At 42.9% G+C, this 27,934-nt stretch overlaps 1 pseudogene; it reads right to left on the reverse strand.

The window, feature by feature from the left end:
* Positions 1 to 13,798: 13,798 nt before the first annotated feature.
* Positions 13,799 to 27,859, reverse strand: LOC110490888 (holocytochrome c-type synthase-like; annotated as a pseudogene).
* Between the last annotated feature and the right edge of the window lie 75 nt (positions 27,860 to 27,934).

Genomic DNA, 27,934 nt, shown 5'->3' on the forward strand with positions numbered 1-27,934 from the left:
ATACAGTATCCTCCATTCAGCTATAATATATACAGTATCCTCCATTCAGCTATAATATATACAGTATCCTCCATTCAGCTATAATATATACAGTATCCTCCATTCAGCTATAATATATACAGTATCCTCCATTCAGCTATAATATCTATCCTCCATTCAGCTATAATATATACAGTATCCTCCATTTAGCTATAATATATACAGTATCCTCCATTCAGCTATAATATATACAGTATCCTCCATTCAGCTATAATATATACAGTATCCTCCATTCAGCTATAATATATACAGTATCCTCCATTCAGCTATAATATATACAGTATCCTCCATTCAGCTATAATATATACAGTATCCTCCATTCAGCTATAATATATAAAGTATCCTCCATTAAGCTATACTATCTATCCTCCATTCAGCTATAATATATACAGTATCCTCCATTCAGCTATAATATATACAGTATCCTCCATTCAGCTATAATATATACAGTATCCTCCATTCAGCTATAATATATACAGTATCCTCCATTCAGCTATAATATATACAGTATCCTCCATTCAGCTATAATATATACAGTATCTTCCATTCAGCTATAATATATACAGTATCCTCCATTCAGCTATAATATATACAGTATCCTCCATTCAGCTATAATATATACAGTATCCTCCATTCAGCTATAATATCTATCCTCCATTCAGCTATAATATATACAGTATCCTCCATTCAGTTATAATATATACAGTATCCTCCATTCAGCTATAATATATACAGTATCCTCCATTCAGCTATAATATATACTGTATCCTCCATTCAACTATAATATATACAGTATCCTCCATTCAGCTATAATATATACAGTATCCTCCATTCAGCTATAATATATACAGTATCCTCCATTCAGCTATAATATATACAGTATCCTCCATTCAACTACAATATATACAGTATCCTCCATTCAGCTATAATATATACAGTATCCTCCATTCAGCTATAATATATACAGTATCCTCCATTCAGCTATAATATATACAGTATCCTCCATTCAGCTATAATATATACAGTATCCTCCATTCAGCTATAATATATACAGTATCCTCCATTCAGCTATACTATCTATCCTCCATTCAGCTATAATATATACAGTATCCTCCATTCAGCTATAATATATACAGTATCCTCCATTCAGCTATACTATATACAGTATCCTCCATTCAGCTATAATATATACAGTATCCTCCATTCAGCAATAATATATACAGTATCCTCCATTCAGCTATACTATCTATCCTCCATTCAGCTATAATATATACAGTATCCTCCATTCAGCTATAATATATACAGTATCCTCCATTCAGCTATACTATATACAGTATCCTCCATTCAGCTATACTATCTATCCTCCATTCAGCTATAATATATACAGTATCCTCCATTCAGCTATAATATATACAGTATCCTCCATTCAGCTATAATACTTACAGTATCCTCCATTCACCTATAATATATACAGTATCCTCCATTCAGCTATAATATATACAGTATCCTCCATTCAGCTATACTATCTATCCTCCATTCAGCTATACTATCTATCCTCCATTCAGCTATAATATCTATCCTCCATTCAGCTATAATATCTATCCTCCATTCAGCTATAATATATACAGTATCCTCCATTCAGCTATAATATATACAGTATCCTCCATTCAGCTATAATATATACAGTATCCTCCATTCAGCTATAATATATACAGTATCCTCCATTTAGCTATAATATATACAGTATCCTCCATTCAGCTATAATATATACAGTATCCTCCATTCAGCTATAATATATACAGTATCCTCCATTCAGCTATAATATATACAATATCCTCCATTCAGCTATAATATATACAGTATCCTCCATTCAGCTATAATATATACAGTATCCTCCATTCAGCTATAATATATACAGTATCCTCCATTCAGCTATACTATCTATCCTCCATTCAGCTATAATATATACAGTATCCTCCATTCAGCTATAATATATACAGTATCCTCCATTCAGCTATAATATATACAGTATCCTCCATTCAGCTATAATATATACAGTATCCTCCATTCAGCTATAATATATACAGTATCCTCCATTCAACTATAATATATACAGTATCCTCCATTCAGCTATAATATATACAGTATCCTCCATTCAACTATAATATATACAGTATCCTCCATTCAACTATAATATATACAGTATCCTCCATTCAGCTATAATATCTATCCTCCATTCAGCTATAATATATACAGTATCCTCCATTCAGCTATAATATATACAGTATCCTCCATTTAGCTATAATATATACAGTATCCTCCATTCAACTATAATATATACAGTATCCTCCATTCAGCTATAATATATACAGTATCCTCCATTCAGCTATAATATATACAGTATCCTCCATTCAGCTATAATATATACAGTATCCTCCATTCAGCTATAATATATACAGTATCCTCCATTCAGCTATACTATCTATCCTCCATTCAGCTATAATATATACAGTATCCTCCATTCAGCTATACTATCTATCCTCCATTCAGCTATAATATATACAGTATCCTCCATTCAGCTATAATATATACAGTATCCTCCATTCAGCTATAATATATACAGTATCCTCCATTCAGCTATAATATATACAGTATCCTCCATTCAGCTATAATATATACAGTATCCTCCATTCAGCTATAATATATACAGTATCCTCCATTTAGCTATACTATCTATCCTCCATTTAGCTATACTATCTATCCTCCATTCAGCTATACTATCTATCCTCCATTCAGCTATAATATATACAGTATCCTCCATTCAGCTATAATATCTATCCTCCATTCAGCTATAATATATACAGTATCCTCCATTCAGCTATAATATATACAGTATCCTCCATTCAGCTATAATATATACAGTATCCTCCATTCAGCTATAATATATACAGTATCCTCCATTCAGCTATACTATCTATCCTCCATTTAGCTATAATATCTATCCTCCATTCAGCTATAATATATACAGTATCCTCCATTCAGCTATAATATATACAGTATCCTCCATTCAGCTATACTATCTATCCTCCATTTAGCTATAATATCTATCCTCCATTCAGCTATAATATATACAGTATCCTCCATTCAGCTATAATATATACAGTATCCTCCATTCAGCTATAATATATACAGTATCCTCCATTCAACTATAATATATACAGTATCCTCCATTCAGCTATAATATATACAGTATCCTCCATTCAGCTATAATATATACAGTATCCTCCATTCAGCTATAATATATACAGTATCCTCCATTCAGCTATAATATATACAGTATCCTCCATTCAGCTATAATATATACAGTATCCTCCATTCAGCTATAATATATACAGTATCCTCCATTCAGCTATAATATATACAGTATCCTCCATTCAGCTATACTATCTATCCTCCATTCAGCTATAATATATACAGTATCCTCCATTCAGCTATAATATATACAGTATCCTCCATTCAGCTATACTATCTATCCTCCATTCAGCTATAATATATACAGTATCCTCCATTTAGCTATAATATATACAGTATCCTCCATTCAGCTATAATATATACAGTATCCTCCATTCAGCTATAATATATACAGTATCCTCCATTCAGCTATAATATATACAGTATCCTCCATTCAACTATAATATATACAGTATCCTCCATTCAGTTATAATATATACAGTATCCTCCATTCAGCTATAATATATACAGTATCCTCCATTCAGCTATAATATATACAGTATCCTCCATTCAGCTATAATATATACAGTATCCTCCATTCAGCTATAATATATACAGTATCCTCCATTCAGCTATAATATATACAGTATCCTCCATTCAGCTATAATATATACAGTATCCTCCATTCAGCTATAATATATACAGTATCCTCCATTCAGCTATAATATATACAGTATCCTCCATTCAGCTATAATATATACAGTATCCTCCATTCAGCTATAATATATGCAGTATCCTCCATTCAGCTATACTATCTATCCTCCATTCAGCTATAATATATACAGTATCCTCCATTCAGCTATAATATATACAGTATCCTCCATTCAGCTATAATATATACAGTATCCTCCATTCAGCTATAATATATACAGTATCCTCCATTCAGCTATGCTATCTATCCTCCATTCAGCTATAATATCTATCCTCCATTCACCTATAATATCATAGCTCATCTGTAAATAGCCCATCCAACAACCTCATCCTCATACTGTCTGTATTTATTTATTTTGCTCCTTTGCACCACAGTATCTCTACTTGCACATTCATCTTCTGCACATCTATCACTCCAGTGTTTAAAATTATTATAATTACCTCGCCACTATTTGCCAATTTTATTGCCTTACCTCCCTTATCTTACCTCATTTGCACACAATATATATATATATACTTTTTTTCTACTATATTATTGATTATTTGTTTGTTTATTCCATGTGTAACTGTGTTGTTTAATGTGTCGAACTGCTTTATCTTGGCCAGGTCGCAGCTGTAAATGAGAACTTGTTCTCAACTGACCTACCTGGTTAAATAAAGGTGTTCTCAACTGACCTACCTGGTTAAATAAAGGTGTTCTCAACTGACCTACCTGGTTAAATAAAGGTGTTCTCAACTGACCTACCTGGTTAAATAAAGGTGAAATAAAAAAGAAAGAAAAAATACTGGCTATCATCCATTCAGCTATACTGGCTATCATCCATTCAGCTATACTGGCTATCATCCATTCAACTGTACTGGCTATCATCCATGCAGCTATACTGGCTATCATCCATGCAGCTATACTGGCTATCATCCATTCAGATATACTGGCTATCATCCATTCAGCTGTACTGGCTATCATCCATGCAGCTATACTGGCTATCATCCATTCAGCTGTACTGGCTATCATCCATGCAGCTATACTGGCTATCATCCATTCAGCTGTACTGGCTATCATCCATGCAGCTATACTGGCTATCATCCATTCAGCTGTACTGGCTATCATCCATGCAGCTATACTGGCTATCATCCATTCAGATATACTGGCTATCATCCATTCAGCTATACTGGCTATCATCCATTCAGCTACACTGGCTATCATCCATTCAGCTATACTGGCTATCATCCATTCAGCTACACTGGCTATCCTCTGTTCAGCTATACTGGCTATCCTCTGTTCAGCTATACTGGCCATCTACATTCAGCTATACTGGCTATCCTCTGTTCAGCTATACTGGCCATCTACATTCAGCTATACTGGCTATCTACATTCAGCTATACTGGCTATACTCTATTCAGCTACACCAGCTATCCTCCATTCAACTTAGTGAGTTGGAGTTATAGTAGTCAGGTCTTATGATTCAACTTAGTGAGTTGGAGTTATAGTAGTCAGGTCTTATGATTCAACTTAGTGAGTTGGAGTTATAGTAGTCAGGTCTTATGATTCAACTTAGTGAGTTGGAGTTATAGTAGTCAGGTCTTATTATTCAACTTAGTGAGTTGGAGTAATAGTAGTCAGGTCTTATTATTCAACTTAGTGAGTTGGAGTTATAGTAGTCAGGTCTTATTTTTCAATAATCGTATAAGACATTGCTCATTGACCCAACCTCCATATACATCATGAATTTTAAACCTAATTTACATAGACGATCATATTGGTTGTCTGTATTCAGATTGTCTTAAAGTTGGCTATACTGGGTTTCCTTAGCGACCAACACATTCCCAACGTCAGAGTGTCTTAGTGACAGCGCTCAGCCGAACGCTGTGTTAATTGCGATGCCATGCTTATTCGTCACGTAAGAAAGCAGCTAGTCTGGCGTAATTACAGGAGGCCTGCGTACCTCCCGATACATTATTCCTGAGTGCGTGTCACGGCATGCTAATGACCTAATGTATTCTGTTATTGTAATTAGGAGGCTATGCTAATTAATGGAGGATGGAGGGTTAGCATTCGGGGCTCAGGGCGTGAGTCTCAAATGGCACTCTATTCCCTGCAGTGAACCACTAGCTGACAGTAGTGCACGATCTAAGGAAATAGGCAGCATCAGAGAAACAGAGAAACAGGTGGCTCTGCTTCGGGTCTGTGGGTCACGGTAAAGAGGTTGTAGAGGTTGTAAAGAGGTTGTAAAGAGGTTGTAGAGGTTGTAAAGAGGTTGTAGAGGTTGTAGAGGTTGTAAAGAGGTTGTAGAGGTTGTAGAGGTTGTAAAGAGGTTGTAGAGATTGTAAAGAGGTTGTAGAGGTTGTAAAGAGGTTGTAGAGGTTGTCGAGGTTGTAAAGAGGTTGTAGAGATTGTAAAGAGGTTGTAGAGGTTGTAGAGGTTGTAAGAAATGTTGTGTAGCTTTGTGTTCTAATTCAGTGGTGTTGCATGTGCTATGTCATAGCATTGGTATGTTTATATCTAAAATTAATATTTTTTTCAATATCCTGTGATCATGTCGTGCCATCCCCGTATATCAGAAGGGTTCATTTTATTTTAAAAAAATGATTTAACCTTTATTTAACGAGGCAAGTCCGTTAACAACACTAGTAGTAGTTCAGGCAGTAGGAAGCTCTCTCAACCATTTATATGCAGATGATATAGTCTTATACTCAAGCTGGCCCCTCCCCGGATTTTGTGTTGAACACTCTACATCAAAGCTTTCTTAGTGTCCAACCAGCTTTCTCTACCCTTAACCTTGTTCTGAACACCTCCAAAACAAAGGTCATGTGATTTGGTAAGAAGAATGACCATCTTCCAACAGGTGTTATTACTACCTCTGAGGATTTAGAGCTTGGGGTAGTCGCCTCATACAAGTACTTGGGAGTATGGCTAGATGGTACACTGTCCTTCTCTCAGCACATATCAAAGCTGCAGGCTAAAGTTAAATCTAGACTTGGTTTCCTCTATCATAATCACTCCTCTTTCACCCCAGCTGCCAAAATAGCCTTGATTCAGATGACCATCCTATCCATGCTAGCATTATGGAGACATCATTTATAGATCGGCAGGTAAGGGTGCTTTTGAGCGGCTAGATGTTCTTTACCTTTCGGCAATCAGATTTTACACCAATGCTCCTTATAGGAGACATCACTGCACTCTATACTCCTCTGTAAACTGGTCATCTCTATATACCAATACTCCTTAGCAGGCCCACAACAATGGAATGGTCTACTGTATCAAAAGTTTTGGCCAAGTCAATAAAAATAGCAGACAATATTGCTAAGAATCAATGGCAATGGTGACGTCATTGAGGACCTTTAAGGTTGCAGTGGCACATCCATAACCTGAGCCGAAACATTATTGCACACCCGAGAGAATACTATAGACATCAAGAAAGCCAGTCAGTTGATTATTGACACATTTTTCCAACACTTTTGATACACAGGGCAAAATAGAAATAGACCTGTAACAGTGAGGATCAGCTCTATCTCCCCCTTTAAATAATGGATGAACCGTGGCTGCCTTCCAAGCAATGGGAACCTCCCCAGAAAGGAGAAACATGTTAAAAAGGTTGGAAAGGAGAGAGAGGCTTGGAGATGATCGGGGCACCAACCTTAAAGAAGAAAGGGTCTAAACCATCTGACCCAGACGTTTTTGGGGGGTCAAGTTTCAGGAGCTCCTTTAGCACCTCGGACTCAGTGACTGCCTGCAGGGAGAAACTTTGTAGCGGGGCAGGGGGAAAAGAGGAAGAAGCATCGGGGACAGTCGCATTAGAAGGGAAAAGAGGGAGGAGCATCGGGGACAGTCGCATTAGAAGGGAAAAGAGGGAGGAGCATCGGGGACAGTCGCATTAGAAGGGAAAAGAGGGAGGAGCATCAGGGACGGTCGCATTAGAAGGGAAAAGAGGGAGGAGCATCGGGGACAGTCGCATTAGAAGGGAAAAGAGGGAGGAGCATCGGGGACAGTCGCATTAGAAGGGTTGGGAGATGAGGAAATGTTGGACGGGCAAGGAGGCATGGCTGAGTCAAATAGGAATCCTGACTTAATGAATGGATGAGCGCTCAGCCATGTGCTTCTTATCAGTGACAACCACATCAGCAAAATGAAGGGACAGCTGTGAGGAGGAGGGTTTATTCTCCAGGTCTTTAACTGCTCCTTAAAGTAACTAACTTTTGCCTTCCAGAAAGCCTGACTGGACTTATTTCCCATTTGCCTGAACGATAGTCAGTCATCCTGAGGATGCGTGTGCCGAGCCTTTCACCAAATGCAATTCTTGAGGTGGAGTAACTCTGCCAGATCACGGTCGAACCAGGGGCTGAACCTGTTTTTAATTCTAATTTTCTTTACGGGGGCGTGTTTGTTAACAATACCACTGAAAATATCAAAGAAGAAGTCCAAGCGTCTTTGACAGAGGGGATCAAGATGATTCTATACCATTTTACAGAGGCCAGGTCATGAAGGAAGGCTTGTTCATGAAAGTTTTTTACCAAGCGTCTATGATAAATCAGGACATGTCGTTTCACTGAGCAGCCATTACGACCACAGGCTGTAAAACAGTGATAACTCAGGTCATTACAGAAAACACCAGGCTGATACCTATCAGGATTATTTGTGAGGATAACATCGAGAGTAGCCTTTTCTGGGTGGGATTGGTAATAATCTGAGAAAAATCTGGGGAGTCCCATTGCTTTAGGACTTGGTCAGGTGGTTTAAGCATGTCACAGTGTTGGTCACCAAGCAGGACAAATTCAGACTTAGTGTAAGGGGCTAGGAGAGAACTTAGGGCAGGTAGGGTACAGGCCGGTGCTGATGGAGGACAATAGCACCCAGCAACAGTCAACAAAGAGCTTTTTGAAAGTGTAATGCTTAAAACCAGCAAATCAAATTGTTTGGGGACAGACTTGGTGGAGACAACTGAGCACTGAAGGTGATCCTTGGTAAAGATTGCCACTCCCCACCTTTGGTAGATCTGTCTTGCCGAAAAAGATTTTAACCAGAAAGGTTAACATCAGTATTCAAAAAACTATTCCTTAACCACGTCTCAGCAATGGCCAACACATCTGGATTGGAGCTGTGAACGCACACTTTCAATTGACAATAAGCTTCTATTGTTAACGTGCAGAAAACCCAAGTATTTACGGTTGCAGAAATCAGTGAAGCAGATATCAGAGCGCAAGTCAGAATTGGGGCTAGCAACAGTAAAATGTTGCATGCCAGGGTGTACAGGCACATTTCCAGATATCATCAACAGTAATACAATCAGGGCACGGAAGAGGACAGGGAGAGCGCTGCAGTGCTGATTTATGACATCTGAATGTGCATCAGATGGCAACAAGATCATGTTGTTCAGCAACTTCATCAGGTAACATGAATACTAAGACAGGCAAAGACAGTTGGACAAAGAAAGTTTGTGGCTAATTAACAAAGTATGCAGGAGTCATGAGGCAAATAGCAAAATGCACAAGAAAAAAACAACAACTTGGGGCTAGCCATTGTAAGTTCAGAGTCACTCGCCCGAGCAAAAGCTCAGGAGAGAGGGGGGAGTGTGGTGGGGGTACCTGTACCAGACAGGGGGAGACAGGCCAGGGCAGACGGTGAACAGAGAGGGGGCAGTGCGGTGGGGACACCTGTACCAGACAGGGGGAGACAGGCCAGGGAGAGAGGGGGGAGTGTGGTGTAGGTACCTGTACCAGACAGGGGAGACAGACCAGGACAGATGGTGAACAGAGAGGGGTGAGTGTGGTGGGGTTACCTGTACCAGACAGGGGGAGACAGGCCAGGGAGAGAGGGGTGAGTGTGGTGGGGGTACCTGTACCAGACAGGGGGAGGCAGGCCAGGGAGAGAGGGGTGAGTGTGGTGGGGGTTCCCGTACCAGACAGAGGGAGACAGACCAGGGCAGACGGTGAACAGATCGCCAGGTGGAATCCAAGCAGCAGTGCAGCAGGCAATGGGAGTAGGTGTCACATCCACTTGGGAGAAGCTTTTAACTGTGGAGGCAGATTTCCAGTAGAAAATGCCAGTGGATGGTCTCTGAACAGCAGGAGGGGGCTTCAAAGGATGCTTCAAAGACTCCTGCCACTTGTTGGGCCCAAAGGCCTCTACACCTTTTTCTTCACACCTTAGTACTAATTGAATTTGTATCTGGTCTGTCCTTGCAAGCTTGCCAGGCTTTACTCAGCACTCAGTCCCCATTTAAAATAAAATGTATCATTGTAATGTACTTTCTTTTTTTTATTTTGTTTTTCAGTAAGAGAACGTGTAGGAAAAAAAAGAGCATTAGGTGATGTTGGATTTCATTCAGAGTTTACAGTTTCAACAAATCAGGTGTGGAATCCAATCGATTGTGTGTTTTTCCAACGTAGAAGAGTCCCTCAAGCATCCGAATATTAACCACCATCCCTCTGTCTTTATTTGCATATTTTACTAAAAAACATTGACCTTTTCCTCACATTTACAACCAATTAGAAGGCCACATATCCTGTCTTTGTGTGATTATTTTTGTTGTAGTTAACGTACAAGAGATCAACTGTTCTATTGCGATTCTGAAAAGTCTCTATTAAAACAAATACACATTTATGTCACGACTCGTCCCGAAGGTGGCTCCCCTTCCTGTTCGGGTGGCGCTCGGCGGTCGTCGTCACCGGCCTACTAGCTGCCACACACAAATGCGAGCACAGGAACACTACCTGATCTAACGACCACACGAGGGGACAGCTTTATTACAGGCCATAGTGTCTCTGTCTTCATCTCCCCATAGAAACAACAGTGACAGACCACACGAGGAGACAGCTTTATTACAGGCCATAGTGTCTCTAACTGTCTTCATCTCCCCCATGGAAACAACAGTGACAGACCACACGAGGAGACAGCTTTATTACAGGCCATAGTGTCTCTAACAGTCTTAATCTCCCCATAGAAACAAAATTGACAGAACCAGCAACAAAAACGGAAGGGATCTGTTGCAGCTCTGTAGAAGCCTTTGTACTTTGTCAATGGTAGGTTACGGGGGGGACTCTTTGGGGAGATTCACCTACTGCTCACCTCTTGGCCACAGTACAGTAGACTATATGATTACAGACATTGACCCTTTCTCTCTCAGCTCATTCATCGTCAATCACAGACAAATTACCTTGTTCCTCAAAAAGACAGACATGGAAACAACCACACATTCGCAGCCCAGTACGCTGTACAAAATCAGCTATTCATACAAATGGGCCCAAAACAGCATGGACGAATGCCAGAACAAGTAACCAAAAAATCCAAACACTCTTAGATAGAGGTTGTAAAGAAGTTGTAGAGGTTGTAAGGAGGTTGTAAGGAGGTTGTAGAGGTTGTAGAGAGGTTGTATAGGTTGTAAAGAGGTTGTAGAGGTTGTAGAGAGGATGTAGAGGTTGTAAAGAGGTTGTAGAGGTTGTAAAGAGGTTGTAGAGGACACATCCACTCACAGTAACGAAGGCATACAAAAAACATCAACATTATAAAACATCAACATTATATTCAGGCGAACAGAAAAAGAAGCAAAACTGAAATTGACAAAAATATTAAAAATAAAAAATTGTCTACAGATGACTGTTGGTTTGATACAGATTTGTAAAATTCAGATAAAAACGTAGAACTAAACCACAGCACAGAGACTCAAACAATGGTAAATTACAGCTTAATTACCGTGAGACTTTAAAACTCTATGAACGTACACACAGAAGAAGAAGAAAAAGCACAGTACAACAGGAAGCTGCTGACACTAACTGAGGAGTCCATAAACACAAACAACTTCAGGAAATATTTTAACAACTTCAAATCGAAACAAGAGGAATGAGCAGTACAATATGGTGACATTTTTAAAACGCTCTACAACATCGTTCAAATTGATGCAAATGCAGAACAAATGTATGAGAAGATGAATGGATCGGAAAAAGCTATAAAGGACAATCAAAATCTCCACAATTACTGACCAGGGGCTCTATAAGAAACTTCAGGCCCTCAAATTTAAAAAAGCATGCGGACCTGATGGTATCCTAAATGAGATGCTCAAACTCACTAGTGCAACATTTTATATTAGCTATATTAAAACTGTTTCATTTGATCCTGAATGTAGGTTATTTCCCTGACATCTGGAATCAAGGATCAAGGTTTATATATATAGGGTCCTGTACACACCACAATTACTTAGGTTTAAATATATAGAGTTCTGTACACACTACAATCACTTAGGTTTATATATATAGGGTACTGTACACACTACAATTACTTAGGTGTAAATATACAGTGGGGCATAAAAATATTTAGTCAGCCACCAATTGTGCAAGTTCTCCCACTTAAAAAGATGAGAGGCCTGTAATTGTCATCATAGGTACACTTCAACTATGACAGACAAAATGAGAAAAATAAATCAAGAAAATCACATTGTAGGATTTTTTATTAATTTATTTGTGGTGGAAAATAAGTATTTGGTCAATAACAAAAGTTTATCTCACTACTTTGTTATATACCCTTTGTTGGCAATGACAGAGGTCAAATGTTTTCTGTAAGTGTTCACAAGGTTTTCACACACTGTTGCTGGTATTTTGGACCATTCCTCCATGCAGATCTCCTCTAGAGCAGTGATGTTTTGGGGCTGTTGCTGGGCAACACGGACTTTCAACTCCCTCCAAAGATTTTCTATGGGGTTGAGATCTGGAGACTGGCTAGGCCACTCCAGGACCTTGAAATGCTTCTTACGAAGCCACTCCTTCGTTGCCCGGGCGGTGTGTTTGGGATCATTGTCATGCTGAAAGACCCAGCCAAGTTTCATCTTCAATGCCCTTGCTGATGATAGGCTTTGTTACTTTGGTCCCAGCTCTCTGCAGGTCATTCACTAGGTCCCCCCGTGTGGTGCTGGGATTTTTGCTCACCGTTCTTGTGATCATTTTGACCCCACGGGGTGAGATCTTGCGTGGAGCCCCAGATCGAGGGACATTATCAGGGGTCTTGTATGTCTTCCATTTCCTAATAATTGCTCCCACAGTTGATTTCTTCAAACCAAGCTGCTTACCTATTGCAAGTTCAGTCTTCCCAGCCTGGTGCAGGTCTACAATTTTGTTTCTGGTGTCCTTTGACAGCTCTTTGGTCTTGGCCATAGTGGAGTTTGGAGTGTGACTGTTTGAGGTTGTGGACAGGTGTCTTTTATACTAATAACAAGGTCAAACAGGTGCCATTAATACAGGTAGAGGACAGTGGAGGAAACAGTGGAGGACAGAGGAGCCTCTTAAAGAAGAAGTTACAGGTCTGTGAGAGCCAGAAATCTTGCTTGTTTGTAGGAGACCAAATACTTATTTTCCACCATAATTTGTAAATAAATTCATTAAAAACCCTACAATGTGATTTTCTGGATTTTTTTCTAATTTTGTCTGTCATAGTTGAAGTGTACCTATGATGAAAATTACAGGCCTCTCTCATCTTTTTAAGTGGGAGAACTTGCACAATTGGTGGCTGACTAAATACTTTTTTGCCCCACTGTATATAGTACTGTACACACTACAAATACTGAGGTTTAAATATATAGAGTACTGTACACACTGCAATTACTGAGGTTTAAATATATAGAGTACTGTACACACCACAATTACTTAGGTTTAAAAATAAGCTCAACTGAACTGAGAGAGAAAGGGCATTCTACGGCAATAAAAACCCAATTCAAATTGAAAACCAATTACACTTTATGGCAGTGAGATGTGGGGTCCACTTGCAAAACAAGATTTCCCCCAATGGGACAAACACCCCACTGAAACCCTGCATGCAGAGTTCTGTAAGATCCTCCTACATGTCCAGAGGAAAACTGCAAACAAGGCCAATATAAACACAAATAAGAGCAATTACATTTTTGGAAACATCTAAAATACAGTGTCCCCCTCTCATATCATAAACAAGCCCTGTAATGCCAAGAGCTGAGTAAAGAAAAGAGTCCCCTCATCCAGCTGGTCCTGGGGCTGAGTTCAAAGTACATGCTCGGGGAGAACAGCCATGCCATTAAGAAGACAGAGAAAAACCTGGCTCCCTGTAGAGGAAAGGCTGGGCAACCACTGCACCACAGCAGAACCCGAGACAGAGCTGCATTTCCAGACAACAACAAAAACAACTAGAGAGTGTAATTTCCCCAAATTTGAAACCCTTATCTAAGGTTTCAAAGACCTCTCTGATGAGAATAGGCTATCCATCCTGTTGGGGGAAGAAGTAGATAACTGTGGGTTGGCAGTGCACTACATTGCTAAATGCCATAAGAGGAAGGACAGTGTCTGACAGACCAACCATGTCCTCTATGCCATTGTTATTGTCCATTGTATGGTTATTTTCGGTACTGATTGTCCCGTTGAAAATCTTGATTATTATTAGTAGTTTTATTAGTAGTATTTTAATTATGTTAATATTGTAAATTAAATCACTTAATTTCCAAAGTACACTTTGGCAATATGTACATTGTTACATCATGCCAATAAAGCTATTTGAATTTAACTGAAAGAGAGAGAGCAAGAGAGAAAGATAGAGAACTAAAGAGAGCGAGAAGGACATATGCCCTGGCCGTGAGCAGAACAACAGGCCCAACCCTAAAGAGAGCGAGAAGGACATATGCCCAGGCTGTGAGCAGAACAACAGGCCCAACCCTAAAGAGAGCGAGAAGGACATATGCCCTGGCCGTGAGCAGAACAACAGGCCCAACCCTAAAGAGAGCGAGAAGGACATATGCCCAGGCCGTGAGCAGAACAACAGGCCCAACACTAAAGAGAGCGAGAAGGACATATGCCCAGGCCGTGAGCAGAACAACAGGCCCAACCCTAAAGAGAGCGAGAAGGACATATGCCCAGGCCGTGAGCAGAACAACAGGCCCAACCCTAAAGAGAGCGAGAAGGACATATGCCCTGGCCGTGAGCAGAACAACAGGCCCAACCCTAAAGAGAGCGAGAAGGACATATGCCCAGGCCGTGAGCAGAACAACAGGCCCAACACTAAAGAGAGCGAGAAGGACATATGCCCAGGCCGTGAGCAGAACAACAGGCCCAACCCTAAAGAGAGCGAGAAGGACATATGCCCAGGCCATGAGCAGAACAACAGGCCCAATACCTGGAGGTGTTCTTGAGGAGGGCCGACCAGGCTCTCCTCCAGGTACGACGAAAGCGGCAGACAAACATCTGGGCAGAAGGCATGCCGACCTCCTCTTCCTGCTCAGGGAAGAGCGGGGGCTGATACCCCAGGGAACACTCAAAAGGAGATAGGCCCGTGGAAGCGTAGGGAAGGGTGTTGCGGGCGTATTTGACCCACAGCAGCTGCTGGCTCCAGGAGGAGGGGTTGGCGGAGACCAGGCAGTGCAGAGTAGCCTCCAGATCCTGGTTGGCTCGCTCCGACAGGCCGTTGGACTGGGGGGTTCCCGAGAAGTTGGAGTGACCGATGAGATGGCGCTGCTAGCAGCTGGGTTACTGAGGGGCTGTGTGGTTACCACCGTGGTTGGCTGCCTCCCAGAGAACCCGTGGAATTGCTCCAGAAAAATGTCCAATACCCGGGTCATGGTGTTCAGTCAACTTTTGGACCCCCTCCATAAGGCCATGAAGCAGTTCCTAGTGCCTCCCGATGGAGGCTCCTTGGGAGATGGCATCGCGTAGTTGGCCCAGGTCAGCTGGGTCAGCCAGTACCAGTTCGTACTATAAGTATCAGGTTTGAAGGTAAGACCCAGATGCAGACTGTGCTGAAGTAACAATGTTTTTACAGCAACAGGGCAGGGAAATGACAGGTCAAGGCAGGCAGGGGTCGATAACCAGAGTAGTGGGGGCAAGGTACAAGACGGCAGGCGTGCTCAGGGTCAGGGGGAAGGCAGAGTGGTCAGGCAGGCGAACTCAGAGACAGGACAGGACAGGCAAGGGTCAAAACCAGGAGGGCGAGAAAAAGAGAGACTGTGGAAAAGCAGGAGCTGAGACAAAAAATTCTGTTTGACTTGACAAACAAGACGAACTGGCAACAGACAAACAGAGAACACAGGTATAAATACACAGGGGATAATGGGGAAGATGGGCGACATCTGGAGGGGGGTGGAGACAATCACAAAGACAGGTGAAACAGAACAGGATGTGACACCTAATGTGATGGTCTGGGCCTAAATCACACAAAAACGACACAAGACACTATGGAGCACAAAGCTTTTTACTATCTCATCCTGGAATATACAAGGTTTAAGGTCATCTGACTTTGCCCTAAAGAGCAGGAACCTGGAATTTATCAAAGAAATTGGAAATACAGACATCGTCATCCTACAAGAAACATGGTATAAAGGAGAAGGACCCACCGCTTGCCCTTTAGGTTACAGAGAGCTGGTAGTCCCATCCACCACACTACCAGGTGGATGGTATAGAGGAGACGGACCCACTGGTTGCCCTCTAGGTTACAGAGAGCTGGTAGTCCCATCCACCACACTACCAGGTGGATGGTATAGAGGAGACGAACCCACTGGTTGCCCTCTAGTTTACAGAGAGCTGGTAGTCCCATCCACCACACTACCAGGTGGATGGTATAGAGGAGATGGACCCACTGGTTGCCCTCTAGGTTACAGAGAGCTGGTAGTCCCATCCACCACACTACCAGGTGGATGGTATAGAGGAGACGAACCCACTGGTTGCCCTCTAGGTTACAGAGAGCTGGTAGTCCCATCCACCACACTACCAGGTGGATGGTATAGAGGAGATGGACCCACTGGTTGCCCTCTAGTTTACAGAGAGCTGGTAATCCCATCCACCACACTACCAGGTGGATGGTATAGAGGAGACGGACCCACTGGTTGCCCTCTAGGTTACAGAGAGCTGGTAGTCCCATCCACCACACTACCAGGTGGATGGTATAGAGGAGATGGACCCACTGGTTGCCCTCTAGTTTACAGAGAGCTGGTAGTCCCATCCACCACACTACCAGGTGGATGGTATAGAGGAGATGGACCCACTGGTTGCCCTCTAGTTTACAGAGAGCTGGTAGTCCCATCCACCACACTACCAGGTGGATGGTATAGAGGAGATGGACCCACTGGTTTCCCTCTAGTTTACAGAGAGCTGGTAGTCCCATCCACCACACTACCAGGTGGATGGTATAGAGGAGACGAACCCACTGGTTGCCCTCTAGTTTACAGAGAGCTGGTAGTCCCATCCACCACACTACCAGGTGGATGGTATAGAGGAGATGGACCCACTGGTTGCCCTCTAGTTTACAGAGAGCTGGTAGTCCCATCCACCACACTACCAGGTGGATGGTATAGAGGAGACGAACCCACTGGTTGCCCTCTAGTTTACAGAGAGCTGGTAGTCCCATCCACCACACTACCAGGTGGATGGTATAGAGGAGATGGACCCACTGGTTGCCCTCTAGGTTACAGAGAGCTGGTAGTCCCATCCACCACACTACCAGGTGGATGGTATAGAGGAGATGGACCCACTGGTTGCCCTCTAGGTTACAGAGAGCTGGTAGTCCCATCCTCAACATGACAGCAGGACATATGCCCAGGTCCTGAGAAGAGCAGCAGGCCCAAGCCCCCACCATTACACCTGCTCCAAGCCCCATCCTGCAACCTAAGAGGAATGTATCAGATGCTCAACATGCTCTGCTGACACCTACTGTGATGGTTCGGGGCCTAAACCCCACAAAAACAACACTAGACACTATGAAACACAAAGCTTTTACTATCTCTTCCTGGTATATACAAGGTCTGAGGTCATCTAAAGAGCAGGCCTAAAGAGCAGGAACCCAGACTTGCCAGACTGGCCTAAAGAGCAGGAACCCAGACTTCATCAAATACATTGGAAATACGGACATTGTCATCCTACAAGAAACATGGTATAAAGGAGAAGGTCTGACTGGTTGTCCTCTATGTTACAGAGAGCTGGTAGTCCAATAAACCAAACTACCAGGTGTGAAACAGGAAAGAGACTCAGGGGGTATGCTAATTTGGTAGGGGGCTGACCTAACCCACTCTATTAAATTAGTCAAAACAGGAACATTTTACATCTGGCAAGTAATTAATAAGGAAATGATCTCAACAGAGAAACGTGTCCTCATGTGTGCTACCTATATCCCCTAATAGAATCCCCATACTTTAATGAAGACAGCTTCTCCATCCTAGAGGGGGAGATCAATCATTTCCAGCCTCAGGGACATGTACTAGTCTGTGGTGACCTAAATGCCAGAACTGGACAAGAACATGATCCCCTCAGCTCACAGGGGGACAAACACCTACCTGACGGTGACAGCATTCCCTCCCCCATACGTCCCACCAACAAAAACAGGTCACAACTCCTACAGCTCTGTCGGACGCTGGGTATGTACATAGTCAATGGTAGAGGACTCCTACGGTAGGTAAACCTGTAGCTCTGTTACATCCTGGGTATGTACATAGTCAATGGTAGAGGACTCCTACGGTAGGTAAACCTGTAGCTCTGTTACATCCTGGGTATGTACATAGTCAATGGTAGAGGACTCCTACGGTAGGTAAACCTGTAGCTCTGTTACATCCTGGGTATGTACATAGTCAATGGTAGAGGACTCCTACGGTAGGTAAACCTGTAGCTCTGTTACATCCTGGGTATGTACATAGTCAATGGTAGAGGACTCCTACGGTAGGTAAACCTGTAGCTCTGTTACATCCTGGGTATGTACATAGTCAATGGTAGAGGACTCCTACGGTAGGTAAACCTGTAGCTCTGTTACATCCTGGGTATGTACATAGTCAATGGTAGAGGACTCCTACGGTAGGTAAACCTGTAGCTCTGTTACATCCTGGGTATGTACATAGTCAATGGTAGAGGACTCCTACGGTAGGTAAACCTGTAGCTCTGTTACATCCTGGGTATGTACATAGTCAATGGTAGAGGACTCCTACGGTAGGTAAACCTGTAGCTCTGTTACATCCTGGGTATGTACATAGTCAATGGTAGAGGACTCCTACGGTAGGTAAACCTGTAGCTCTGTTACATCCTGGGTCTGTACATAGTCAATGGTAGAGGACTCCTACGGTAGGTAAACCTGTAGCTCTGTTACATCCTGGGTATGTACATAGTCAATGGTAGAGGACTCCTACGGTAGGTAAACCTGTAGCTCTGTTACATCCTGGGTATGTACATAGTCAATGGTAGAGGACTCCTACGGTAGGTAAACCTGTAGCTCTGTCGGACGCTGGGTATGTACATAGTCAATGGTAGAGGACTCCTACGGTAGGTAAACCTGTAGCTCTGTTACATCCTGGGTATGTACATAGTCAATGGTAGAGGACTCCTACGGTAGGTAAACCTGTAGCTCTGTTACATCCTGGGTATGTACATAGTCAATGGTAGAGGACTCCTACGGTAGGTAAACCTGTAGCTCTGTTACATCCTGGGTATGTACATAGTCAATGGTAGAGGACTCCTACGGTAGGTAAACCTGTAGCTCTGTTACATCCTGGGTATGTACATAGTCAATGGTAGAGGACTCCTACGGTAGGTAAACCTGTAGCTCTGTTACATCCTGGGTATGTACATAGTCAATGGTAGAGGACTCCTACGGTAGGTAAACCTGTAGCTCTGTTACATCCTGGGTATGTACATAGTCAATGGTAGAGGACTCCTACGGTAGGTAAACCTGTAGCTCTGTTACATCCTGGGTATGTACATAGTCAATGGTAGAGGACTCCTACGGTAGGTAAACCTGTAGCTCTGTTACATCCTGGGTATGTACATAGTCAATGGTAGAGGACTCCTACGGTAGGTAAACCTGTAGCTCTGTTACATCCTGGGTATGTACATAGTCAATGGTAGAGGACTCCTACGGTAGGTAAACCTGTAGCTCTGTTACATCCTGGGTATGTACATAGTCAATGGTAGAGGACTCCTACGGTAGGTAAACCTGTAGCTCTGTTACATCCTGGGTATGTACATAGTCAATGGTAGAGGACTCCTACGGTAGGTAAACCTGTAGCTCTGTTACATCCTGGGTATGTACATAGTCAATGGTAGAGGACTCCTACGGTAGGTAAACCTGTAGCTCTGTTACATCCTGGGTATGTACATAGTCAATGGTAGAGGACTCCTACGGTAGGTAAACCTGTAGCTCTGTTACATCCTGGGTATGTACATAGTCAATGGTAGAGGACTCCTACGGTAGGTAAACCTGTAGCTCTGTTACATCCTGGGTATGTACATAGTCAATGGTAGAGGACTCCTACGGTAGGTAAACCTGTAGCTCTGTTACATCCTGGGTATGTACATAGTCAATGGTAGAGGACTCCTACGGTAGGTAAACCTGTAGCTCTGTTACATCCTGGGTATGTACATAGTCAATGGTAGAGGACTCCTACGGTAGGTAAACCTGTAGCTCTGTTACATCCTGGGTATGTACATAGTCAATGGTAGAGGACTCCTACGGTAGGTAAACCTGTAGCTCTGTTACATCCTGGGTATGTACATAGTCAATGGTAGAGGACTCCTACGGTAGGTAAACCTGTAGCTCTGTTACATCCTGGGTATGTACATAGTCAATGGTAGAGGACTCCTACGGTAGGTAAACCTGTAGCTCTGTTACATCCTGGGTATGTACATAGTCAATGGTAGAGGACTCCTACGGTAGGTAAACCTGTAGCTCTGTTACATCCTGGGTATGTACATAGTCAATGGTAGAGGACTCCTACGGTAGGTAAACCTGTAGCTCTGTTACATCCTGGGTATGTACATAGTCAATGGTAGAGGACTCCTACGGTAGGTAAACCTGTAGCTCTGTTACATCCTGGGTATGTACATAGTCAATGGTAGAGGACTCCTACGGTAGGTAAACCTGTAGCTCTGTTACATCCTGGGTATGTACATAGTCAATGGTAGAGGACTCCTACGGTAGGTAAACCTGTAGCTCTGTTACATCCTGGGTATGTACATAGTCAATGGTAGAGGACTCCTACGGTAGGTAAACCTGTAGCTCTGTTACATCCTGGGTATGTACATAGTCAATGGTAGAGGACTCCTACGGTAGGTAAACCTGTAGCTCTGTTACATCCTGGGTATGTACATAGTCAATGGTAGAGGACTCCTACGGTAGGTAAACCTGTAGCTCTGTTACATCCTGGGTATGTACATAGTCAATGGTAGAGGACTCCTACGGTAGGTAAACCTGTAGCTCTGTTACATCCTGGGTATGTACATAGTCAATGGTAGAGGACTCCTACGGTAGGTAAACCTGTAGCTCTGTTACATCCTGGGTATGTACATAGTCAATGGTAGAGGACTCCTACGGTAGGTAAACCTGTAGCTCTGTTACATCCTGGGTATGTACATAGTCAATGGTAGAGGACTCCTACGGTAGGTAAACCTGTAGCTCTGTTACATCCTGGGTATGTACATAGTCAATGGTAGAGGACTCCTACGGTAGGTAAACCTGTAGCTCTGTTACATCCTGGGTATGTACATAGTCAATGGTAGAGGACTCCTACGGTAGGTAAACCTGTAGCTCTGTCGGACGCTGGGTATGTACATAGTCAATGTTTAGGCTTTGAGGGAACTTGTATGGTATTTTATCCTCATGTCTTCCCTCTCTTCTCTCCTCCTTTCTCTGAGGGGTTTATATATATTAAATAGAGATTCAGGCATTGTGTTAGTGATCCAATTGAGGAGAAACGAAGGGATCGTTGTACAATATCTCCTGTCATCAGATTTGATTAAAAAAAAACAATGGTTGAGCCCAGCCTCTGTTTCTGCCAGTTGACTACACTATAATAAAATATTACCTTTATTTAACTAGGCTAGCCAGTTAAGAACAAATTCTATTTTACAATGACGGCCTAGCCCAGCTAAACCCTAATGACGCTGGGCCAATTGTGCACCTCCCTACAGGGCTGCCGAATCACAGACACTTGTGATACAGCCTGGAATTGAACCAGTGTCTATAGTGACACGTCTGGCACTGAAATGCAGTGCCTTAGCCCGCTGCACCACTCAAGAGCTCACCTATCCAACCGTAAAAGTCTGAGTCTCATTGCTCTACATTGTGCAATAAGCTGAGTGCACAAATTGGAAACTAGACTGATTAATTCTCAATAGAAAACCTGACATTTCACATTTACTTTCCCAATCCCTCTCTCGCTCTCTCTCTCTCTCTGCCCCTTTCTCTCCCTATCTCTGTCCCCATCTCTCTTTCTCTCTATCCTTCTCTGTCCCCATCTCTCTCTCTATCATTCTCTGTCCCCATCTCTCTCTCTGTCCTTCTCTGTCCCCATCTCTCTCTCTCTCTCTCTATCCTTCTCTGTCCCCATCTCTCTCTCTCTATCCTTCTCTGTCCCCATCTCTCTCTCTCTATCCCTCTCTGTCCTCATCTCTCTCTCAAATCATTTCAATTCAATTCAAGGGCTTTATTGGCATGGGAAACATGTGTTAACATTGCCAAAGCAAGTGAGGTAGATAATATATAAAGTGAATATATAAAGTGAAATTAACAATAAAAATTAACAGTAAACATTACACATTACACATACAGAAGTTTCAAAACAATAAAGACATTACAAATGTCATATTATATATATATATATATATTATCTCTCTCTATCCTTCTCTGTCCCCATCTCTCTCTGTCCCTGTCCCTCTGCCCCTCTGTGTCTCTCTCTCTGCCCCTCTGTGTCTCTCTCTCTCTGCCTCTCTGTGTCTCTCTCTCTGCCCCTCTGTGTCTCTCTCTCTGCCCTTCTGTGTCTCTCTCTGCCCCTCTGTGTCTCTCTCTCTGCCCTTCTGTGTCTCTTTCTCTCTGACCTTCTGTGTCTCGCTCTGCTCCTCTGTGTCTCTCTCTCTGCCCCTCTGTGTCTCTCTCTGCCCCTCTGTGTCTCTCTCTCTGCCCTTCTGTGTCTCTCTCTCTGCCCCTCTGTGTCTCTCTCTGCCCCTCTGTGTATCTCTCTCTGCCCCTCTGTGTCTCTCTCTCTCTGCCCTTCTGTGTCTCTCTCTGCCCCTCTGTGTCTCTCTCTGCCCCTCTGTGTCTCTCTCTGCCCCTCTGTGTCTCTCTCTCAGCCCCTCTGTGTCTCTCTCTCTGCCCCTCTGTGTCTCTCTTTCTGCCCTTCTGTGTCTCTCTCTGCCCCTCCGTGTCTCTCTCTCGGCCCCTCTGTCTCTCTCTCTGCCCCTCTCTATCTCTCTCTCTCTCTCAGCCCCTCTCTATCTCTCTCAGCCCCTCTCTCTATCTCTCTCTCTGCCCCTCTCTCTCTGCCCCTCTGTCCCTCTCTGCCCCTCTGTGTCTCTCTCTGCCCCTCTGTGTATCTCTCTGCCCCTCTGTGTCTCTCTCTGCCCCCCTCCGTGTCTCAAACCTGCCCGTCTCTCTCTCTATCTCTCTGCCCCTCTGTGTCTCTCTCTGCCCCTCTGTGTCTCTCTCTGCCCCCCTCTGTGTCTCTCTCTCTCACTCGCTCTCTCACCTCCAACCACAACCCGTGAAACAGCGGGGTCTCATATGACAATCTGACAATATCAGGTCCAAGCAAAAATGCTAAAGCTTTTAAAAGCCTTAAGGCCTTTGTAGCTGGGTGTTAACAGAGCTTTTCATTGCCAACTATAGCTGCAGGGTGGCGATTTGAATACTAATATCACAACAGGGACGGACACGAGTGAACATTTTGCTGAGCCTGAGTCCACATCACAGAACATCAGCCCTCCTACATTGAACACAACAGAGGTAGTATCCCAAACAGCACCCTATTCCCTGTGTAGTACACTGCTGTTGACCAGCACCCATAGAGAATACTTAGGGAATGGGGTGCTGTTTGGGATACTAACTCTGCTGTTGACCAGCGCCCATAGAGAATACCTAGGGAATGGGATGCTGTTTGGGATACTAGCTCTGCTGTTGACCAGCACCCATAGAGAATACCTAGGGAATGGGGTGCTGTTTGGGATACTAGCTCTGCTGTTGACCAGCACCCATAGAGAATACCTAGGGAATGGGGTGCTGTTTGGGATACTAGCTCTGCTGTTGACCAGCACCCATAGAGAATACCTAGGGAATGGGGTGCTGTTTGGGATACTAGCTCTGCTGTTGACCAGCACCCATAGAGAATACCTAGGGAATGGGGTGCTGTTTGGGATACTAGCTCTGCTGTTGACCAGCACCCATAGAGAATACCTAGGGAGTGGGTTCCATTTAAAACGAAGCAGGACACCCACTAATATGCTGTTTCAGAAGACCTTTGCTCTAAACAGACAGGATGTGGTTTTAAAGCCATGACAGATATATGCGCCTCAATCAATTTAAAACCAAATGGTTTCAGAGCCAGTAGAGCCAAAATCCTGTCCCAGACTGCATCTATAGAGTTAAAAGCTGTGCGGACGGAGATGGAGAACTCATAGGTGTCCTTGTTGAACTCTTCGTCGTAGTAATCGATCACGAAGCGGACTTCGTTCCCACAGCGGGTCCACGATCCAGTCATGACGGTCCAATGGCAACTCATATCTGAAGACTGATACAAATAGAATAATTCAAAATGTCTTATACTGTGAAATGGACTTTGTACGCTTCTCAAGGCACTGCCTCTTATCATATCACGCTGGCCCTTTAATTCAGAATGTACTCTGCACATATAACTTCTTCGCACAAACATTTCAAAGTAGAGGACCACAAAGTTACTGACAGCAATTTTCTGATGCATTCGAGCCCTAGAGGAGAACTGCTTGGCTTTGCCCCTCAAAACGTTTCAGGGACGGACCGCGTGGACATTCCCTAACAAGAAAAGTAAAATGTCAGCCAGAACGAGTCAAAAAAATTATAGTTATTTCCTCCTCATTTCCTCATTCCTCATCAGTCTGTAACACGGTGAAAGCAGTGTTAGATCTGGAGGTCTGATGGGTTATTGAATGTTTGGAAAGGCTTCTAAAAAGTATTCTCCATCAATTATTCCTAACTTTAACATAATTAACAATTTTTTATTTATTTAACTAGGCAAGTCAGTTAAAGAACAAATTCTTATTTACAATGACACCCTAGGAACAGCAGGTTAACTGCCTTGTTCAGGGGCAGAGTGACTGATTTTTACCTTGTCTGCTCTGGGACTTGAACTAGCAACCTTTTGTTACTGGCCCAACACTCTAACCTCTAGCCGACATGTCACCCCTAACTATAACTAGCTATGACTATGAATAACTAAATCCAGGAATGTCTATTTTCCTACTCACCTGGCGTGGTGGGCCTCCCACTTCAGATTCTCCTGCCATGCCTGATTGTTGTTGGTGTTGTGGATCTTGATGGTGTTGGACATGTCTTGTTGACCCAGGTCATCTTCCCTTCAGTGCCACCTGGTGGTGGGGAAGTAAATTGTTTTCTGCTGTTTTAAGCCACAGTGCTGCACCGTGTTGGCTCCAGCTTCTTGAAAGCACAGACATACAGGCCAACAGACTTCATGCCACCAGTCCAGTGAATGTGTCCAGCAACAACAACCAAAGCCACTCAGGTGACACATAGCAATTTTACATATCAATTTCATAGTCATGGCACGCTTCGTGTAAGAGTTATTGAATATTGAAAGCTCAAAAAACCTAGAACAAAAACAATTATAACATTTCTACAAAAAGAAAAGTGTTGGATTCTTCCTCTATCCTCCTCTGATTGGTGATATTTCATTTTCCTAGTCATGGCACGCTCTGCGTAAGAGCTATATGAGAGATCACCGTGATGTCACAGACTTAACAGAAAACATTGCAGTCAGAACACATCGTAAGCAGTGTTCACGAAAGAGCTCTCCACGCTTCAATACAGCTTCCTAGTAGATTTAACCCTTTGTAAATAGCATGACTGTAGTACGATGTAAACCTATCTAACATCATCAATGTAGCCTTAACCTTTCCTGAGCCTTAACCTTTCCTGAGCCTTAACCTTTCCTGAGCCTTAACCTTTCCTGAGCCTTAACCTTTCCTGAGTCTTAACCTTTCCTGAGCCTTAACCTTTCCTGAGCCTTAACCTTTCCTGAGCCTTAACCTTTCCTGAGCATTCCAGAACGTCTGTTCCGAGGAGTAGACCCGGTTCTTATGGGTTCCAGCCCCTGGGATCTTAGACTCCTTCCTCTCTGTTCATTGGCGGGTTGGTCAGGAGCAGGGAGTTTGATGGGGGGGGGGGGGGGGGGGGGGTGATAATAACATTAGCCAACATGTTGAAACTTTTTCCTTTTATCAGCTTTTATAAAGTGGATTTTCCCCACATCAAGCCTTTCCCTTCACTATTCTTGTTGAACACTATTCTTGTTGAACACTATTCTTTTGAACACTATTCTTGTTGAACACTGTTCTTGTTGAACCCTATTCTTGTTGAACACTATTCTTGTTGAACACTATTCTTGTTGAACACTGTTCTTGTTGAACACTATTCTTGTTGAACACTGTTCTTGTTGAACACTGTTCTTGTTGAACACGGTTCTTGTTGAACACTATTCTTGTTGAACACTATTCTTGTTGAACACTGTTCTTTTGAACACTATTCATGTTGAACACTGTTCTTGTTGAACACTATTCTTGTTGAACACTGTTCTTTTGAACACTATTCATGTTGAACACTGTTCTTGTTGAACACTATTCTTGTTGAACACTATTCTTTTGAACACTATTCTTGTTGAACACTGTTCTTTTGAACACTATTCATGTTGAACACTATTCTTGTTGAACACTATTCTTGTTGAACACTATTCTTGAACACTATTCTTGTTGAACACTATTCTTGAACACTATTCTTGTTGAACACTGTTCTTGTAGAACACTATTCTTGTTGAACACTATTCTTGTTGAACACTGTTCTTGTTGAACACTATTCTTGTAGATCATAAGCACTTTATCCCCTTACTGACCATGTTAGTGGAGTCGATGTCAGTCTGGCCCTGTGCAGCTGCTGTCTTCCTAGGACACTCCACAAACTCATAGGCCCAGGCCTGGCGCACCTGAGGCAGCAGCGTGCATCTCTTGTGCAGGGGCATCAGCAGTAGAGTGGTACATGGGGCACTCGGATGGTGGGGTCAACTACTGAGGCCATGGATTTGAGAAGTCAACGTTACAACACAGATCTAGGTAGGTCACAGTCAGGAAAAAGTCCTGCTTCAACGAGATAAGCTTCACAGAATAGAATGTGTTGTCGTCAGAGCGGAACATTGTTTCCTCAACCTGCCAGCTACATACAACACAGATCAGCCAACATCAATCTCCACACAAAATGCAAATGGTAAAAAAAATACATATATTTACATTTTATTGTCACCGGGTAGGTGCAGTGAAATGTGTTGTTTTACAGGGTCAGCCACAGTAGTACAGCACCCCTGGGGTAAATTAGAGTTAACTTAAGTGCCTTGCTCAAAGGGAACATCGACAGACTCCACTCCACACCTCTTCGGCTCAAGTATTCGAACCAGCAACCTTCCGGTTGCTTGCCCAATGCTCTAACCGCTAGGCTACATGCTACCCTTTAAATCTTTTTCCACTATAACTAGTAACAATAGTACATGGTAAACAAAGCTCAGGAAAAACAACAACGATAATATATACATACAAATAAATACATGGTTCTGGCTCAGTGGAGGCTGCTGAGGGGAGGACGACTCATAATAAGAGTTGGCACGGAGCCAATGGAATGGCATCAAACACATGTAAACCATGTATTTGATACCAATTAAATTATGCTCCAGCCATTACAACGAGCCCATCCTCCCCAATGAAGGTGCCACCAACCTCCTGTGCTCCGGTGTTGTGCCAAAAAGCCCCCCCCCCCCCCCCCCCCCGCCAGAATACCCTGCTAGAATCTCCTTCAAGCCAGTCAGAAACGAGTATTCAACAAGACTTAAAATATGTTTCATTGATTGGCGTTATTTGGGCATTTTACCATGACGCTGTCAAACATGGATTTATTGAGAGTGGTCACGAGTGTTTTGATGATACGTCATTACGTCATATGAGGACGGGAACCATCGAGAAC

Source organism: Oncorhynchus mykiss, chromosome 15, assembly GCF_057628025.1.
Source record: "Oncorhynchus mykiss isolate SJ-2025 chromosome 15, ASM5762802v1, whole genome shotgun sequence".
Taxonomy (NCBI): Eukaryota; Metazoa; Chordata; class Actinopteri; order Salmoniformes; family Salmonidae; genus Oncorhynchus; species Oncorhynchus mykiss.